The sequence below is a fragment of the Nerophis ophidion genome, linkage group LG07, assembly GCF_033978795.1.
Source record: "Nerophis ophidion isolate RoL-2023_Sa linkage group LG07, RoL_Noph_v1.0, whole genome shotgun sequence".
NCBI lineage: Eukaryota > Metazoa > Chordata > Actinopteri > Syngnathiformes > Syngnathidae > Nerophis > Nerophis ophidion.
Window position 1 is genome coordinate 40041391 of NC_084617.1, and position 6000 is coordinate 40047390.

The following is a 6000-nucleotide window of genomic DNA, read 5'->3' on the forward strand; positions in this document are numbered from 1 at the left end:
CAAAATCAAGAGTACGATTACTAATGAGGTGTTTTAATATTTGAGTGAATCTCGGGCCCTTCTGTAGTGGAAAATTTGGGCCCGGACGCCAAAAATGTTAAGAAGCTGTGGTTTACGTTTTAACCGATACTAGTAGTAGTTCTTCGGTGTAAAACAGTGCCCAAACAAGTGAAGTGAAGTGATTTATATTTATATAGCGCTTTTTCTCTAGCGACTCAAAGCGCTTTACATAGTGGAACCCAATATCTAAGTTACATTCAAAACAGTGTGGGTGGCACTGGAAGTAGGTGGGTAAAGTGTCTTGCCCAAGGACACAACGGCAGTGACTAGGATGGCGGAAGCGGGAATCGAACCTGCAAACCTCAAGGTGCTGGCACGGCCACTCTACCAACCGAGCTAAACCGGTTGGTAAAAAAAAGAAAAATATGCAAAAGATTTTACCAAATAAAGCCTTTTTTGAATGCAATTGAACAGACGAGTAATTTATTAATTCATTCATTTTCTATCGGTTGTCCCATAAATACTTCAATTGTATAAAATAATTGATAAATAAATTATACATTTTGAAAATAAGAAATAAAATCCACAATAAATTAACAAGATTATTGAGATGGAGAATGTGCAAAAAAATTACTCATAATTTATGAGCAACATGCAACATTACTCACAGTAACTGTCATTGCTGCATAATCAGGAAGTGTTGTGTTATTGATTTATTTTTATTTAATGAACATCGAACACATAAACGGCAAATATTGACAGAATGTAAACAAGTCAAGCCATTTTCAATACATCTCAATATCACAGCTATTCATTCTTATATATTCTGTCTACAAACAGAAAATATTCAGAAAGTAGAGTAAAAGATTTAAACATTTGTTTTAAAAATACAAAAAAATAAAAGAAAACTGCAAAAAATTTGCTTATCAAAATTTCCTATAAAGGGGAACATTATCACAATTTCAAAAGGGTTAAAAACAATAAAAATCAGTTCCCAGTGGCTTGTTGTATTTTTTTAAGTTTTTTTTTTTATTTTACCGGTCCCGGAATATCCCTAAATAAAGCTTTAAAGTGCCTTATTTTCGCTATCTTCGAAAACACTATCCATTTCCCTGTGACGTCATACAGTGCTGCCAAAAACAAACAACATGGCGGTTACCACAGCAAGATATAGCGACATTAGCTTGGATTCAGACTCGGATTTCAGCGGATTAAGCGATTCAACAGATTACGCATGTATTGAAACAGATGGTCAGAGTATGGAGGCAGATAATGAAAACGAAATTGAAGAAGAAATTGAAGCTATTGAGCGAATAGCTATTGACGCTATCCGGCCATAGCGTGGGTGTACCTAATGATGTGGCCCACAGCACGGCTGCCTTATTAGCATCGCCGGTAAAATGTGCAGACCAAACAATCAGGACTTTCGCATCTTGTGACACTGGAGCAACTTAAATATGTCGATTGGTAAGTGTTTGTTTCGCATTAAATGTGGGTATCTAGTTTCAAATGTAAATACAGCTAGCGTAAATAGCATGTTAGCATCGATTAGCATAGCATGTTAGCATCGATTAGCTGGCAGTCATGCTGCTACCAAATATGTCTGATTAGCACATAAGTCAACAACATCAACAAAACTCACCTTTGTGATTTAGTTGACTTAATCATTGCAAATGCATCTGCAGGTTATCCATACATCTCTGTGCCATGTCTGTCTTAGCATCGCCGGTAAAATGTGGAGACACTCTGGCACATTCAATGGGGGTCTGGCGGCAGACACTTTCGTATCTTTGGGCCAGTGGTGCAACTTGAATCCCTCCCTGTTAGTGTTGTTACACCCTCCGACAACACACCGACGAGGCATGTTGTCTCCAAAGTTCCAAAAAATAGTCGAAAAAACGGAAAATAACAGAGCTGAGTCTCTGTGTTTGTAATGTGTTGAAAATGAAAATGGTGGGTGTATTACCTCGGTGACGTCACGTTCTGACATCATTGCTACGAGACCGATAAACAGAAAGGCGTTTAATTCGCCAAAATTCACCCATTTAGAGATCGGAAATCGGTTAAAAAAATACATGGTCTTTTTTCTGCAACATCAAGGTATATATTGACGCTTGCATAGGTTTGGTGATAATGTTCCCCTTTAAAGTATTCCTCCAGTAAAAACAATATTTTAAGGGTTTTTCTACTTTTTATGATTTTTCAAGATTGTATTAACAATTTGAAATCCTTGATTCAATGGGAGAATTTGGGTTTGACTTTCAGAAATTGACTTTATGTACAAAAAGTGTTAACTTTCAACATAACAAAATAATAAAATATCAGGAAGTGCTGCGTTGTTAACTAACTGTTACGGTATTATGAGGGGAATCTCCGAGTATGGAAACCTTAAAATGAGGGAAATTCTGGCTGTCTATTCCAAAAAAAGGAGTTACCATTGTAACTGACTCCGAGTTTGTCTCTGAGTTTTTTCATGTCTTCTTCCTCCTGATAAACGTGAAGCAAACTGTCAGACTTGACTCGTTTCTTACTTTGTAACTATTAGATGTTAAACTAAATTCATTTAAAAAAATATATGTTGGGAGAGGATTCTGAAGCCATAGTTATTTAAATGTATAAACATTTATACAAATATCTTGTTAGTCTATTTTTTTAAATCCTCGATTTTAGATATTTCATATTAATTTTATTTTTTTGTAGGTACATTATTTAGTTGTTTTCACGAATGTAACATAAACATAACTGAAATCTTTGGTATATTATGCTGAGAACCATAGCGTCATGGAAACTAATGCAAAAATGTCAACTGTGAATGACATTGGATCTCGGGAGGATATTACTTCAATGATCATTGACTTCAGGTTAACAAAGTAAGAAGTAAGTAAGAAAAAACCTTAAAAAAGGAAAACAATATTTCAGTTTTCACCTGTCGTTCAGATATTCAGTATTTTTTAGTCATAATTAAATAGATTTAAAAAATGTTTTTTCCTAAATCATTGTTGTAAATATAACTTGTCTATGAGCTACAATACTTACAATAAGTGTGGAAATGGTTATCATTATAAGACATGCATCTCATATTTTAGAATATAGATATTAGGTCCTAAAATATGAGATAAGCACATTGTTTTTTTCAGAAAGTGTCTGACTAGAAAAAAAAATGATGTAACCACTCAATTACACCTACTTTGCATTTGCAGTGACTTTATCGTCAAATATATTCCAATCCAATCGAATCCATTTTAGTTATATAGCACATTTCAAATAAAAATAAAAGTTTCACAAAGTTCTGCACATAAGTTGAGACATACATACTGGGAGCGCCAGTAATATGTAATACTAAACTATAAAAAAATTAATACATAGAATACATCCGAGAAAATAAAATAGACTAAAATCACACAACTCTCATGCTGGTTTGAAAGCCAAACAGTAAAAATATGTTTTAAGACGTGATTTAAAACTCATAAAAAGGTAGTCGTCCGAATAGCAGCAGGGATATCGTTCTAAAGTTTTGGAGCCAGAGCGGAAAATGCACGATAACCTCTGGATTTTAAACGGGTTTCTGGGACGACAAGAAGAAACTGATCAACTGACCTCAGAGACCTTATGAGGATGTACATTTTTAAAAGGTCTGACATATATTGTGGCGCTACTCCTTTAAGAGATTTAAAAAAAAAACAGCAATACTTTACAATGAATTCTAAAATGAACTTGGAGCCAGTGAAGGGATGCTAAAATGGGGGAAATGTGTTAATGTTTTTAGGGCCAGCTAAAAGGCGAGCAGCAGCGTCAATCGAGCGATCGAGGCCTGGTTCATTCCAACGTAGACGGAGTTGCAGTAGTCCAAACATAAGAATAAAAACATGGATTATCCGCTCAAAGTTGTTAAAAGGTAAAATGTGTTTACAAACCCCGTTTCCATATGAGTTGGGAAAATGTGTTAGATGTAAATATAAACGGAATACAATGATCTGGCAAATAGTTTTCAACCCATATTCAGTTGAATATGCTACAAAGACATATAAACCTTTTTTTTTTTGCAAATAATCATTAACTTTAGAATTTGATGCCAGCAACACGTGACAAAGAAGGTGGGAAAGGTGACAAAAAATACTGATAAAGTTGAGGAATTCTCATCAAACAACTATTTGGAACATCCCACAGGTGTGCAAGCTAATTACTCAGTCTTTCACAAGAAAGGATGGGGTGAGGTACACCCCTTTTTCCACAACTGCGTGAGCAAATAGTCAAACAGTTTAAGAACAACGTTTCTCAAAGTGCAATTGCAAGAAATTTAGGGATTTCAACATCTATGGTCCATAATATCATCAAAAGGTTCAGACAATCTGGAGAAATCACTCCACGTAAGTGGCATGGCCGGAAACCAACATTGAATGACCGTGACCTTCGATCCCTCAGACGGCACTGTATCAAAAACTGACATCAATCTCTAAAAGATATCACCACATGGGCTCAAGAACACTTCAGAAAACCACTGTCACTATATACAGTTTGTCGCTACATCTGTAAGTGCAAGGTAAAGCTCTACTATGCAAAGCAAAAGCCATTTATCAACAACATCCAGAAACGCCACCAGTTTCTCTGGGCCCGAGATCATCTAAGATGGACTGAGGCAAAGTAGTAAAAGTGTTCTGTGGTCTGACGAGTCCACATTTCAAATTGTGTTTGGAAATATTCAACATTGTGCCATCTGGACCAAAGGGGAAGCGAACCATCCAGACTGTTCAAAAGCCAGCATCTGTGATGGTATGGGGGTGCATTAGTGCCCAAGGCATGGGTAACTTACACATCTGTGAAAGCACCCTTAATGCTGAAAGGTACATATAGGTTTTGGAACAACATACTGTATTCTGCCATCTAAGCGGCGTCTTTTTCATGGACACCCGTGCTTATTTCAGCAAGACAATGCCAAGCCACATTCAGCATGTGTTACAACAGCGTGGCTGTATAAAAAAAGAGTGCGGGTACTTTCCTTGCCCGCCTGCAGCCCAAACCTGTCTCCCATCGAAAATGTGTGGTGCATTATGAAGCGTAAAATACGACAGCAGACACCCCGGACTGTTGAATGACTGAAGCTCTTCATAAAACAAGAATGGGAAAGAATTCCACTTTCAAAGCTTCAACAATTAGTTTCCTCAGTTCACAAACCTTTATTGAGTGTTTTTAAAAGAAAAGGTGAGATAACACAGTGGCACGTGTTGCGGCCATGAAATTCTAAGTTAATTACTATTTCCCCCCCAAAAAATAAGTTTATAAGTTTGAACATCAAATATCTTGTCTTTGTTGTGCATTCAATTGAATATGGGTTGAAAAGGGTTTGCAAATCATTGTATTCCGTTTATATTTACATCTAACACAATTTCCCAACTCACATGGAAATTGGGTTTGTAATTTTTGCTTAAAATTTTAGATAAAAACTAGAGCGTACAACAGAGGTAATCTGATGATCATTGTCGAATTTACAACCAAAATACAAACCAAAGAGTCTTGGTTTGTAAATTTTGTCAGGTAAGATTAGCTTCCTAGCAGCGCCTCCGTTGGTGCGCTTTTTGTTGTATTTGGTATATTTTTGTGGCACCTTTTTCCCTTCGTAGCCGGAGAGTTTTCAGTTGTTCATATTTGTGTTCGTTTAAAGGTCAGGTTAGATCTGTTTTGTTTCTCCCGTTTTGGACCCCTTCCCTTGTCCGAATAAATATTTGTTTCTGAAATCCTGCATCTGTGTCCAGAGGCCTATTCGGGTCGTGACAGTGGTCCTGAAGTTTTCCTGGGTTCGGGCGATCCCCTGGATTCCCTGGCCCAAGACTGCCACCAGCTCCTCATAACCGTAGACGCGAGGTTCCAGCACGTTGAAGCGGTGCGGCCAACTGCTTCGATCCTGCTGTGTCCATACTGGCCAGAGTGTACTGTCACAACCCAAATAGGACTCTGGTCTGGACACAGATGCAGGATTTTGGAAACATATTTATTCGGACAAGG